Below are 15,834 nucleotides of genomic sequence, written 5' to 3'. Positions count from 1 at the left end.
TATTAATGAGAATAATAAATGGGATAATAATAATATTATTTATGGGAAAATTTTAGCTGAAAATTTTGCCTATAAATACACTATTATAGACCCTATTTTATTTTAACCCACACAAAACCCAAAAAGTTTGGAAAACCCAATTCTCTCCACCTCCTTCCTCCTCCTTAACATCATTTTCTTGGTGGATACCGGTGGAGTGCTTCACACTTGAGGAGCAACTGCTAAGGATCTCTGATCGTTGTCTCCTAATTATTTTAAAAGGTTAGATTCGATCCCTCGAATTTTTATTCACGATTTATACGCTTTTATTTGGATTTTGTATGTGTAAAAGTGTTTTGCCATGACCCCGCTGCGTTAAAAATCCAACACTCATTACGGGAGTTTGCCGCGCCAGGAAGACCACTTACGATGATCAGTCGTAGTAGTGCAACCCCAATATTTTCTACATGTAGAGGAGAACCTGTCGGATTTACTTGTCAACCGAACACTGGACTCCTAAGGAATGGACCGTCTTAGCGGAACTTCCGAGCCATTTGGGCCAATAAATAAGGCTGGGCCGGCGCCACTCGACCACTTACGCCACTCCTAGTTTAGATGAAATCCATGACTCTGAAACGTAAAGCTCGTCCCCCTTTCCCCAAGTAGAAACTTGTTGATACGGCTCCACCAAGAAGTCGTATCTAGTTGGAAAGTAAAACTCACCGATATTTCCCAGGCGATGCCTGTTAATGGATTAACTTGTTCCAAGAATTTTACTTCTCGAGTGTTGGGTAAGTAATCAAAAACTCTTTTATCAAAATAGCAACCTTGTTACGAATATATAACACACCACAGAGCCGGATCCCTCAGGTTTTGAGCGAGTATTTAAATACCCTTCGAAAGGAAGATCTTAAATATAAAAATGATTTTTGGGATCCGCTCTAATCTTTTAAAAAACATTTTGAAGACTCGAAAACATTTTTAAGAATGTTTGGAGTAATGCTGATTTAAAGAAATAAATCAGTCCCGATGTGTTAGAAAGTATCTGAATATTATTATTTAAATAATATTCTCATAAGGATAATCTTTATAAAAATAATTGAAGTAGAAGTTTTAAAACTCATACTTGAAATGAATAATAAATAACCAAAGATATACTTATACGAAAGTACGATCTTTATTTGAATAATCGAAAATAAGTTGATTATCAAACATCATTCTTTAATAAAATAAAGAATATTATTTAATAAATAAGTGGAGTCATAAGTCGTCGAATGAATATTCAAAATAATATTTGTAATAACCCCCAAAATTTTGAACTTTTTGTAACCCTTGTGAATAGTGTTTTAGCTGAATGAGAAAACTTTTCATGCCACACTATGTAGGGGTTCTGTTATGGATATTCTGAGATTTTATTAGTACTCTACATGGTATATAAGTGTATGTAAAGATCATCAGAATCCAATTCCGAACACTTTGATTTTTCCCGGAAATCCATTAGATACGGAAAGAATTGAGTATAAGGTAACAGGATAAAAAGGATTTAAATTAAAGGATTATAAGAGAGGATCATAAAAGGAATATAATATATTGAGAAAGGTTAAGGGAACCTAAGTAATAAGATCCCGGGTATGATCCCTCAAACGATAAACGAAAACGAAAGTTAAGCGAACCGTATAACAGATCAGCGGTCATTAGGCAAACAATTAGGAAGTTAATCAAAGAGATTAGTGGGGATGATGTCATCCAACCAATAGAAAGAGGACAAAGGAGGGATGATGACATCATAAAGTGATGCAAGCATGACATAAGAGGGAAGGAAATGTGGTGGAATATTAACCACACAAAAATCAAGGTAAAATTGGTAATTAACCAAAAACAAATAAAATATTCAACCAACCAAGCCAAACAATTCATTTTTCATCAAAACAAGAACACAAGGCATTTTATTTTCTTCATGCTCTCGGCTTTTTACTATTTCAAAGAGAAAGAAAATTCAAAACTCAAGATCAAGGCTTCCTAAATTGGTAAGATAATTCCCTAGTCATCCTTATGCATAGTTATGGCTATCTTATGAGTTTAAGCCTTCAATTCTTTCTCAATCTTCTTCAAGAAATCAATGAAGAAGACAATGAATAGTGACAATGTAGTATAGATTAAATTCATGTTTTTGGATTAAGTAGATTGATTATAATGAGTTGATTTGGGGCTGTTGTAATGTAGTTTAGATGGAGGTTTGATTGGGTTGTGAATTGGGGTTGAATTGTGATGGTTTTGGAATGGTTTAAATTTGGGAAATCGCGTAAACATAGCCGTCGTAATGTCCGATTTACTTTAGACTGCTTTTTTTCATAACATTAGGACCCGAGAACCCCCTGCTAGATGTTGACCATTGTCATGTTTAGATAGTTCATGTTACGAGCTTCGTTTTGATATGTAGTTCGTTTGATTCCGATGTACGGTTTAGGAGAAACGACCGTTTTAAGTAACGGCGTTTCGCGAACGAAACTTTTCCCCTCGCCTTACTTTGAAACATAGGTTAAAGACCAAAAATGGTTAATTAGTGTATGAAACAATTATGGTAAGAGTGTTAGGCAGTTGGTAAGACACTCGCGAAGTAATCGCCTTAAAACTCGTAATGGTTAAATTATTAAAAATGGTGGAGCCGAGGGTACTCGAGTGACTTAAGAGAATCAGTAAGCGCAAAACAAGCGTTAGAGTCTAAGTTAGTTAAAGTATAGATTTACAAGTGACTTTGGTTTAATTCCAACTTACTTGTTGTTTATAGGTTACCAGACTCGTCCCGAGCCTTTTATCACCCCCAGTCGCTCAGGCAAGTTTTCTACCCGTTATAACTGTTGTTGTGATGTATATGTGTATATGCATGATCTTGCGATAAATGCATATTGGTTATTAGCAAATTTTTGCGATATATTGTAGCATGTGATATGGTACATATGCCTGCCTATTTCGTATTCTTGCCATATATATCTGTTGGTTCAGTTGATAATACCTAAGCTAGAGAATAGCGGTAATTTGCATATACCCTTAGTATAGGGACCCAAAGGTGAAAGCATTTTCTAAAACCGGGAGTCGAGGATCCCGAGTAGATTTTATATATATATATATTTTTTATATATATATGGTAATAGTTTTCAAAACTATTAATCGAATAAGGTTTATTCGATAACTTTATTTTATTAATGAATATTATCTTGAATATTCATTCGAGGACTTATGACTCCTTTATATTATTTATTGAATATTACTTGGATATTCATTTGAGGATGTATGACTCCTTTATTTTATTTAATGAATATTATTTATAATATTCATTCGAGGTATTATGACTCCGCTTATTATTTATTAATATTCTTTATTTATTAAAGAATAATGTTCGATAATCAAACTTACTTTTGATATTCAAATAAAGATATTACTTTCGTATAAGTATATCTTTGATTATTTACTATTCATTTCAAGTATAAGTTTTCCAACTTCTACCTCAATTACTCTTTATGGGAATATTATTTAAATAATAATATTCAGATATTTCTTTATATTGAGACTGATTTACTTTATTAAATCAGCATTATTCCAAACACTCTTTAAAGTGTTTTCAAGTCTTTAAAATGATTTTCAAAAGTTAGAGCGGATCCCAAAACTCATTTTATATTTAAGATCTTCCTTTTAAAAAAAAAGGGGATTTAAATACTCGCTCAAAATCAGAGGGATCCGGCTCTGTGGTGTATTTTATATTTGCAACAAGGTTATTTTCTTGATAAAATAATTTTTGATTACTTACCCAACACTCGGGAAGTAAAATTTTTGGAACAAGCTAATCCATTAACAGGTATCGCCTGGGAAATATCGGTGAGTTTTCCTTTCCAACTAGATACGACTTCTTGGTGGAGCCGTATCAACAAGTTTCTACTTGGAGAAAGGGGGAACGAGCTTTACGTTTCAGAGTCATGGATTTCATCTGAACTAGGAGTGGCGTAAGTGGTCGAGTGGTACCGGCCCAACCTTATTATATTGGCCCAAATGGCCTGGAAGTTCCGCTAAGGCGGTCCATTCCTTAGGAGTTCAGTGTTCGGTTGACAAGTAAATCCGACAGGTTCTCCTCTACATGTAGAAAATGGCGGGGTTGTACTACTACGACTGATCATCGTAAGTGGTCTTCCTGGCGCGGCAAACTCTCGTAATGAGTTCATCATCCATTTGGATAATTCTGCAACACTACCCGTAGCATTTCGATTGAAAGGCTACTAATGGGTGGTTGCCGAAGCATTGACAGGGTCAAACAGTTTTATTGGTGTATCCATTGAATGAAGTATCTCGTAACTTCATTTCTTTTCAAAACATTTCAAAGATCAAATATATTCAAGTTTTAATTGTGGTCTCATCTATGGGATGACCTCGTGAATCTTATTATACTTTGAACAGTAGTAGTTCAAGTAGATTTCTAAAAATGGTATAAGTATAGTGAAGTAATTGGTAACTTCATCTTCTTTTAAAACTTATATCCAGTAAGTAATTACCTTACACATGATAAAGAATTCTAGTAAGTATCCATTTAGATACTTGTATTATTGTTATCACTATATATTATCTTGCGAGCTGTAAGGCTCACTCTTGCTTTATTTCTTCATCACACAACAACAGTTAGGAAAGATGGCCAGACTCCAGCAGACCCAGCGCAAGCGCATGGGAAGCGTCCCGCGTCTTCCCGTTGATGTTGTAGCTGCTATAGCTGCAGAGGTAGATCTATTGGTAGATCAGGCATTCTACTTTTGAGAATCAATTATGTATAATTATAACTTGTGGCAGATAATGGCAATTAACTGTAAATTTATCAAGTAATCATTTTGGGTTGTAATAACTTTTAATTGTGGATTCAAGGACTTGTACTTATTTCAATTTCATCTCTGAGACTATGACGTGTGGTGGTGTATGTTAGTGTGGGGTCACAGCTTGAGGTTATTTATTATTAATTAAGTGAAGTGATATTGTGGAAAGAAAGACCGTGACGACCCGGATCCCTGACCCCGGATCTGGGGGTGTTACAATATTCATTAAATAAAATAAACGGAGTCATATGTCCTCGAATGAATATTCAAAATAATATTCATTAAATAAAATAAACGGAGTCATAAGTCCTCGAATGATTTTCCTAGATAATATTCATTAAATAAAATAAAGTTATCGAATAAACCTTATTCGATTAATAGTTTTGAAAACTATATCCATATATATATATAAATATATATATATATATATATTATACTCGGGAACATCGACTCTCGGGTTTAGAAAAATGTTCACCTTTGGGTCCCCTATACTAAGGATATACGCAACTACTGCTTATCACTAGCATAGGTATTATGCAACTTAGAAGCAATTGAATCAACAATTAGATATCAAAATTACGAAACAGACATGCATATATACCATATCAGCATGCTCCAATATATCGCAAGATTTGCTAATAACAATCATGCACTTATCACAAGATAATGCATATACATATATACATCACAACAACAGTATAATGGGTAGAAAACTTGCCTGAGCGACTGAGGGTGATAAATGGCTTGGGAAGAGTCTGGTAACCTATAAACAACATATAAGTTGGAATTAAACCAAAGTCGCTTATGAATCTATATTTTAACCAATTAGACCCTAACGTTCGCTTTTACGCTTAACGATTCACTTAAGTCACTCGAGTACCCTCGGCTCCACCATTTTTAATAAATTAACCATTAAGAATTTTAAGGCGATTCTTTCGCAAGTACTCTACCAACTGCCTAATCCACTTTACATAATTGTTTCATACTCCAATTAGTCATTTAAGGGCCTTAACCAAGGTTTCAAAGTAAGGCGAGGGGTAATGGTTCGTTCGCGAAACGCCGTTACTTAAAACGGTCGTTTCTCCTAAACCGTACATCGGATTCAAGCGAAACACATATCAAAAAGAAGCTCGTAACATGAGCTATCTAAACATGGCAATGGTCAAAACCTAACAGTGAGTTCACGGGTCCTGATGTTAAGAAGAAAAGCAGTCTAAGGTAAATCGGGCATTACGACGGCTATGTTTACGCGATTACCAAATTTGAACAAATCCAAATCAATCCACAATCAACCACAATTCAACCATACAACCAAAATCCATCCATACATTACTAAAACAGCCCCAACACCTTAATTTCTCCAATTTATATTATTCTCAAACATGAACTAAAACTATTCTTAAGTTCATTAACTAATAACCAAGATTTACAACTCCAAAAACATCACAAAACCAACTAATCTCTACATATTCAATCACCATGCTTCTCATGAACTATCCTACTCATAATAAGCTCTTAATATTCAATAACAATGCTAGGTTAAGAGATTATACCTTCCTTGGTGAGTAAGAGTAACTAAGGAGCTTGGAATCACACTTGAAAGTCCTTACCAAAGCTTAATCTAACCAAAAACACAAGATCAAACAATTTAAATTTCTTGAAAACACTATTCACTCTCTTCTTAAATGATTTATTGAAAGAGATTGTGAAGGAATTTGGAGCTTAAACTCCTAGGATAGCCATAACTAATCATAAGGAACCTTGGATATATACCTTGCAATTTAACAATGGTTGGATCTTGGATTTTGAAATTTTCCTCTTTGAAAAATAAGAAAAGCCGAGATCTTCTCTTGAATAATGAGAGTCAACTTTGTTTTTGTGTTTTTTGATTTGTTTGTCTTGGTTGATCCACTTTTATTTTGATTTATTACCTTTTAACCATGGTGAATTTTGTGTGGTTTATAATCAACCAACCTTCCTTCCTTTTTGGTCATGCTTAGGTCATCATTCTTATGTCATCTTCCCATGCATGTCCTCTTCTTATTGGTTTGATGACATCATCCTCACTAACCTCTTTGATTAGCTCCTAATTACTTGGCTAATGACCGCTGATCTGTTATACGGTTCGCTTAACTTTCATTTTCGTTTATCGTTTGAGGGATCATAACCGGGATCTTATTACTTGGGTTCCCTTAACCTTTCTCAGTACATTCTATTCCTTTTATGATCCTCTCTTATAATCCTTGAATTTAAATCCTTTTTATCTTGTTCCCTTATACTCAATTCTTTCGGTATCTGGTGGATTTTCGGGAAAAATCAAAGTGTTCGAATTTGGATTCTGACGATCTTTTCATACACTTATATCCCATATAAAGTACTAATAAGATCTTAGAATAACAGTAGAAGAACCCCTACATAGTGTGGCATGGAAAGTTTTCTTATTTAGCATAATCAGCAAAACACTATTCATAAGGGTTACTAAAAGTTCAAAAATTTTGGGGTTATTACACATACTTTCTCACTCTTTCTTCAGATTCAGCCTCATTTCTTTTTCTTCTTTCTTCCCTTTCAATCAACCACTCTGCCAAAACTGATCTCCATGCTCTTGTAGCAGTATCCTTGTCTTTGAGCAAGCTTATTACTCTCTTGATTTCTGTAGAAGAGAGAGAATCCATCAAAGTACAGCCAAGGAAAGTGAAGGACCCATCTTCATTATAAATTCTGACTTCCTTTAAGGAGACAACCTAGACTCTAACTATTTCTTCAGCTAATTTTTAAAAATAATCTTCATCTGAAATGCACCAATTCAAGGGTAGGAAGTCATTTTGCTTGAAACAATTCCAGAGAGCCCTTTCAATAACTTCTACTTTTTCTGTAGGCTTGACTTTCTTAGGCTTCCTTCCAACAGATTTGAGATTGACTTTTAGTAAAGGCTTGGCTAAAGGTTAGGTTATGATTTTATTGAGAGTTGTTTGGCTTGTGGTGATTGGAATTTTTAGGAAATAGTTAGTTATTTGTTTGTATAGAAATTTTGGCTTAGAGGTTAAAAGTGGTTTGTTGATTGAGGTTGTTGACACAGAAGTTTTGGCTAGAGGTTGAGCTAGAGCTGTTTGGATTTTTAGGGTTTGATGTGAGTCTGAGCCAGCATGTCTTCTTTTACTCATTCTCTCACTTGCTCTCTTCTTCTCATCATTTTTCTTATCATCTTCCTTCTTCTTCTCTCCACCCTTACTGCCAGATGGCTTAGTGGACTGACTTGGATTTGAGCCAGAAGGATATTGATCATCTTTCTTCTGCTCATCATCATCCAAATCATCCTTGTTGATTTGAGTTTTGGGCAAGTTGGCTTCAACATCACTCAGGTATCTCCCCAATAACTTTATCATCTCTACATCATCATAATTCTTATTCTTCTTTGATTTTAAGTCAGTTTTTAGAATCATGATAAGCTTCTTGTTGGCCATGACACATTGTTTAGGGATTTGGAAATGTTTGAAGTGTTTGGTGTTTGGACAGATGTATGATATTCCTTTGTTTGGCTATAGATATGCTTCAGAAAAAGCAGCCACTTGTGCATTCTTCAATTCAGTTAGAAGCAAGGTGTCTTCATGAGTCACCACTCTGACTTTGTTTATTAGAATGTCCAACTCAGATTCCCTCCCTAAGACAAGATAATTGAGGAACACATGCATACATCTGTCTATCCCAGAGTCATTTATATTGACCACAATCCTCTTTTATAGAAAATTGTCTTGATTCACCATGATCACCCTTAAGAAGTTTAATGTCTTGTCCAGGGCCTTCTTGTATGTGAAGTGATTATTATTGAGAGAAGTTTTTAGGGCCGTGAGCAATTTATCAAATTCTCTGCTCAGACTAGGTCCTTCAGCAGCCCTAATAAGTTTCTCTATGTCAAGATCTACCTCTTGATTAGAGTTCTTTTCAGCACCCTGGACTTATTGAGTAGATGATCTGGATCTTTCTAGCCTAGCCTCTATCTCCCCCTTAGTCTTGTTGGTAGGCATGAGGAGGGGAGTAGGAATTTCAGGCCTTATCTGTCCAGGAAGTGATGGTAGGGGAATGTTGAGCTTTCCCATGATGGCTCCCAAAGCAACAGAGTTTTGTATTTGAAGGTGCTTGTGAGAGTCCACCAGGATCTTTATGTCTGACTGTTGACTTTTGACTAGAGAAGTCAAAGCTTGAACCTGAGTGTTGAGAGAAGCATTAGAGTTTTCCAAAAAAGCTACTTGAGTGTTGAGTGCTTGAATGTTTGGAGAAAAAGAGCTTGTAGTATAGATAGCAGTAGATTGGCCAAAAGTAGCTTGCACAAATTTCAGAATTTCATCCATGACCAAAGGTGAAGGAGTGTATCTTGCAGTGTGCATTTGATCCAACTTTAACCTTGTGTCGTTGGTTTTACTGATATGATCTTGAACAACTTTTTGCAAGGCTACAAATGATTCCTTGAGTTGATTTACACTCTTATAAATCCCACTGAGATCATACCTAGACATTTATTCTGAGAAGATCTTAAATTGGTTTTTGATCTCAGTTTGTGAAGGGATGATTTGGTCCATCTTTTCTCTGACCATCTTCATTACTTTGTGTTTATGTCCATTCAATTTTATTTGTAGATCTTTTCCAAAGTTGTGGAAAGCCTTGATTTGCGCCTTGTAGACCTCATTGATGGCATCATATACCTCCTGTGGAGTGAGGGATTTGGCATTGCTTCCCAAGATTGTGATGTACTCCTCCCTGAATTTTGCCAGTACAACATCCATCTCAATTATGAACTCCTTATCCAACCAAGCATCATAGTTAGCATCCTGACAAGCTTCATCAACAATCTTTGCTTGATTATCTTCCACATCAGCCTGATATGAGAGCATGATAGCTTGGTAGTCTTGATTGGACATATTGGATGTGAGTAGCTGTTGTGAGATTTGAGCCAGGCCTCCAAGTTGATCAACTCTAAGATCTTCAATAGTAGTTGGTTGATTTTCAGTATCTTCGAGCCATTGGGAGATGAGGTATGTTTGAGAGGTAGAGGGTTGTGAATCAGAACCACTTGTGACTGAAGTCACAGTTTTACTCATAGATTGCTCTGTGATTTTGATAAGTTGTTGTTCCTCACATAAAGTGGGAACCTCCAATTGAATTGGAGGGGATTTGACTGGGTTATTGTCATGTGTACCAGTCTCAAACCCTTGTGCTTCTTGCAAAGCACTACCACTTAAATGTGATAAACTTGCCTCCCCCATAGCAGGATCATTGGCAATTATACTCCTAGCATCAACTGCCAAAGCAATTTCTTCTAGGGTTTTGAAGGAAATTATTCCTACACGAGGAACCTCCAATTAAATTGGAGAGGATTTAGATAGCTCCCCCTCAGGAGTACTACCCTCAAACCTTACAATATGTGAAGACTGATTTGCACATGAAGGTGCATTTAGTATCTCCATGGGGTCTTCAGTAAAAACTAATGAATCCCCCATGGTTTTGATGATGTCATCAAGGTCTACCCCAGCTAGTAGCCTCTCACCATCCAATTGAAGTGTCTGGGTGGTGAGCAAGGTTTCTAAAACCAAGTCACTTGAGTTAACTTGCACTTGAGAATTGGATTCAAGTGCTGTTGGTAGAGAAGAAATTTAAGATATGAGAGATTGTTGCTCAGATGTTAGTGTTGGCAGATCCCCCTGAATGGATGAGTGAGCTTCAAAAGATGTGTCCTCACTGTGTGCCATCCTTATTCCTCCTACTGTACACTTGAATTGCTTCAGGTGCAGGTTGTGCAGACTCTGTACAAGGTGCATTGAGGTGAATACTCTTTTCAATAGACATACCCTGTTGAGAGGATGTATCTAGAGTCTGTTTAGTCCTCATTTTTATAACTGCATCATGTTGGGAGGATGTGGAGGTGGCTTGAGTGGTCATGTTAGGAATGTATGTGCATTAGTTTGATGATATGTTTAACAAAATACTTAAGTAGAAATTTAGTGTCTGTAGCCTCAACGGATAAGACCACTTTGGCTATCCGTTAATGGTGTAGCTTTACTTAGAAATAAGTCTAGTGTTGTAGCATATTTCAGTCTCTGTATTTAAAATGTAATTCTTGGAAGTTGAGAGAAACTATGAGTCATGTTGACTACTAGATGATATGCAGATAGGAAGGCCAATTGTAAATACTTCATGCCTTGTAATTTTGTATAAGTGAAGTGGTATCAACGGATGACTTAAAGACCTTCAACGGATGAGAAGCTAAGCTTCAACGGATGTCTCTAAAGCTTCAACGGATAAAGTCATCAACGGATAACATCCTTCAACGGATGAGTGCATCAACGGATGAAAGCTTCAACGGATAACATCCTTCAACGGATGAGTGCATCAACGGATGAAAGCTTCAACGGATGTTCTGATGATTAGCCGTTGATAAGGGGTAGTTGTACCTACAAACAGAGGCACATGGGTTGATAGAGACAACTGAGATGTGGTAGCCGAATTTCAGGAACAACAGAAAAAGCAGCCGTTCTTCTCTAGTACAAAGATGCAATAGTCAACAAAGTACTGGAGTGAACAGGAAAAGAAGCAAGTGAAGATCTTATTTTATTACTGTATTTTATATTGTTCTTCACTTGTACACTTGGTAATATATAAACCAAGTAGAAGCTAGTAATTAGATGTGAGATTTTCCAGAGCTGTTTAGAAAAATATTGAGAGAAAATTCATCTAGTTTGTACTAGGATGCAGCTGTGATCAACATTGTTTAATCACAGATTTTCTAAAAATACCATCTCTGGTGGAACAACAAATCCACCAGAAAAGTTTTTAAGGTCTGTTGTGTTCTTTACATTTGTGCTTGAATATATATCTGTCTGTATTAGCTTAAAGCAATTCACACACTTGTTCTTCTTGAACACACAACTTTCATAAACTGCTCAAAACTTGAAAAAGTTTTGAGATTTACATTCAACCCCCCTTCTGTAAATCTCATTGTTAGTCCACTAGGAATAACAATTGGTATCAGAGCAGGCTCTTGACATACAAAGAGTTTAAAGATCTTGGAATCTAACAAAGATGAGTAAGAAGGATATTGGAGTAAAGATCCCAGTTCTTGACAAAGACAGTTATCACCATTGGAAGGTGAAAATGCACCTTCATCTACTCTCCCAAGATGAAGGTTATGTAAACTGCATTGAGAATGGTCCTCACATTCCCCACAAAGTAGCAACAGTTGCTACAGCCACAGTTGCTGTTGGTCAATCCATTCCAAAACCTAGAGCAGAATGGACAATGGAAGACACAGAAGAAGTCCACAAGGATAAGAAGGCTATGAACATTTTGTTTAATGGTCTTAACATGGATATGTTTGATAATGTGATAAATTGCACAACTGCCAAAGAGGTTTGGGACACAGTTCAACTACTGTGTGAAGGTACAGAACAAGTGAAAGAAAACAAAATGCAGCTTCTCATTCAACAGTATGAATACTTTCATTTTGAAGAAAATGAATCTTTAAATGAAACATTCAATAGGTTCCAAAAGCTGTTGAATGGACTGAAGCTGTATGGAAGAGTGTACCAGGTGAAGGATTCAAATCTTAAATTTTTAAGATCCTTGCCAAAGGAATGGAAACCCATGACTGTCTCCTTAAGAAACTCTCAAGATTATAAGGACTTCACTCTTGAAAGATTGTATGGAATCTTGAAGACTTATGAACTAGAGCTGGAACAGGATGAGGTATTGGAGAAGGGGAGAAAGAAAGGAAGTTCAGTTGCATTGGTAGCTGAAGATGAGAGGAAATGCAGACAAGAAACTGCGAGATCTACATCAAACTCCAAAGATGGTATAAGAAATCAGGAATCAAGCAAGGGGAAAGAGCAAGTTGCTGAACATGAAGACAACTCCAGCCAAGATGACTCAGATGGTATTGATGAGCATCTTGCATTTCTGTCCAGAAGATTTGCAAAGATGAAATTCAAGAAAAACACTAGAGCCACTAAACCTCACAAAAACACTGTGGACAAATCCAAGTTTAAGTGTTTCAATTGTGGTATAAGTGGACACTTTGCAGGTGAGTGCAGAAAGCCAACTTCTGAAAAGAAGAAATTTGAACAAGTAGATTACAAAAAGAAATATTTTGATCTACTCAAGCAAAAGGAGAGGGCTTTCATTACTCAAGAAAGGGACTGGGCAGCTAATGGAGATGAAGAGGATGAAGATGTGGAGTATGTCAACCTTGCTCTCATGGCTGATTCTGAAGAAAATGAAGTTAGTTCATCAAGCAATCAGGTAATCACTACTGACTTAACACAGCTTACTAAAGAAGAGTGCAATGATGCTTTTAATGACATGTCTACCGAATTGTATCATTTGCGTGTGTCTCTTAAATCTCTTGCTAAAGAAAATAGTAGGATTAGAGAGAACAATCTGTTTTTAAGTAATAGAAATGCTTTGTTAGAAGATAAGATGATTGACCTAGAGAAAACAAAGTTGCATTGTATATCTGTTGAAAATGAACTAGCTGAATTTGTTAAGAAAGTAGAAATACTTTCCAATCAATTAGAGAAAGAGCAAGAGGTGATTAAAGCCTGGAAGACATCTAGGGATGTAAGTGCTCAAATTGCTAAGGTCCAAGGAATTGAATCATTCTGTGAAACTGCCTGGGATAAAAATAAAAAGAAACTGGAATTAATTGATGGGCTGTCAACGGATGTGGAATCAACGGATGATGAAAGTTATCCGTTGAAGGAAGAAAAGGAGCATCCGTTGAAGGTTCCTCAATCAAAACAGGCAGATGTTTCTAAAAGAGAGAATCTAAAGAAACTCAACAAAAAGTTTGGTTCAACTTCAAAGAACTTTGTCAAAGAAGAAGCAAGCACATCCAAAGATGTCAGTAAGGTGAATGTAGGGCACATGACCTTAGAACAGTTAAATAATAGGCTCAAGATGGTTGAGGATAAAAAGGAATCTAAAAGAAAATCCAACAGAAATGGGAAGGTAGGAGTTAATAAACACAACAATTACACACCTGATAGGTATGCTCCTAGAAAAAGCTGTGTGCATTGTAGTAGTGTTAATCATCTATCTGCTAGTTGTAAATCCATTAAGAAGACTCCCATAAATGTACCCTCTTCTATGCCTAATATGTCTGCATCACCTCTGCATGCTATGCCTGTTATGTCTCAACAAAATCCTTATGCACATTTTGTAAACATGCCATATTTTAACAATCCTTATCTTGCTGCATTTAGTATGCCTCAAATGCCATACAATATGCCCATATGGAATAACATGTTTGCACAATCAATGCCTAATAATTTTACAAATGTGCTAAATGATTCTGTGACTAACCCTACACCTCAACCAACTACATCTAAGACCAAGGTTGACTCAAACTTACCTAAGTCTAAAGATGCAGGAGGAATGAAGTCTAGGAGAAAGGCTAACAAGAATGGACCCAAGGAAACTTGGGTACCAAAATCAAATTGATTGATTTTATGGTGTGCAGGGAAATGGAAGAAATCTATGGTACTTGGACAGTGGTTGTTCAAGACACATGACAGGAGATTTCTCCCTGCTCACAGAGTTCAAGGAGAGAGCTGGCCCTAGCATAACCTTTGGAGATGACAGCAAAGGGTTTACTATGGGATATGGCTTGATTTCAACAAGGAATGTCATCATTAATGAAGTTGCATTAGTTGATGGTCTCAAGCACAATTTACTGAGCATCAGTCAACTATGTGATAGAGGGAATACAGTTTCCTTCAATTCTGAAGCCTGTGTTGTCACTAGTAAGAAAGACAACAAAGTGGTTCTAACTGGAGTTAGAAAAGGAAATGTGTACATAGCTGACTTCAACTCTACAGATGCAGAATCCATTACTTGTCTCTTCAGCAAAGCAAGCACAGTTGAAAGTTGGCTATGGCACAAGAAGCTATCTCACTTGAATTTCAAGACAATGAATGATCTAGTCAAAAAGGACTTAGTTAGAGGAATCCCTCTAGTTGAATTCTCAAGGGATGGTTTGTGTGATGCTTGTCAGAAAGGCAAACAAAGGAAAGCATCATTCAAAAAGAAGCTTGAAACAACAATTGATGAACCATTACAGCTGCTACATATGGATTTGTTTGGACCAGTCAATGTATTGTCTATTGCAAGAAAAAGATATTGCTTAGTGATTGTAGATGATTTCTCAAAGTTCTCATGGGTCTATTTTCTTGGATCAAAGGATGAAGCAAGTGAAATCATTATCAATCACATCAGGCAAGTCAACAATCATCCTGACTTGAAGGTTAGAAATATCAGGAGTGACAATGGAACTGAATTCAAGAATTTGACATTAAGGCTGTTCAGTGAAGAAAATGGAATCATGCATGAGTTCTCAGCTCCAAGAACACCTCAGCAAAATGGGGTTGTTGAAAGAAAGAACAGATCTTTAATTGAAGCTGCCAGAACAATGCTTGAAGAATCAAAGTTACCAACATATTTCTGGGCTGAAGCTGTTAATTGTGCCTGCTTCACTCAGAATATTTCTTTGATCAATCAAGCTAAAGGCATGACTCCTTATCAGTTGTTCAAGAGAAGAAAACCAACTCTAAACTTTCTTCATGTCTTTGGATGTAAATGCTTTATACTGAGGAATCAATCTGACCATAAAGGGAAGTTTGATGCAAAGGCTGATGAAGGGATATTTGTTGGTTACTCAGCTGGAAAATCTTATAGGGTCTACAATCTAAGAACCAACATTGTTATGGAATCTGTGCATGTTGTGTTTGATGATAAAAAGATTGATGGACTAACAGATGAGGGACATAATGAGAGACTCAAATTTGACAACATTGAGATATATTGTGATGATAGTGAAGAGGAGACTGATGGAGATGACACTTCAAAAGGGATTCAAAACATGCCCTTGGATAATGCACAAAATACTGCATCCGTTGATAGAGGCAATGCAGTATCCGTTGAAAGACATAGTGCATCATCCGTTGAAGTACAAAATGAA

The sequence above is a fragment of the Apium graveolens genome, chromosome 5 (assembly GCF_009905375.1).
Source record: "Apium graveolens cultivar Ventura chromosome 5, ASM990537v1, whole genome shotgun sequence".
Classification (NCBI taxonomy): Eukaryota; Viridiplantae; Streptophyta; class Magnoliopsida; order Apiales; family Apiaceae; genus Apium; species Apium graveolens.
This window is presented reverse-complemented; position numbering follows the sequence as displayed.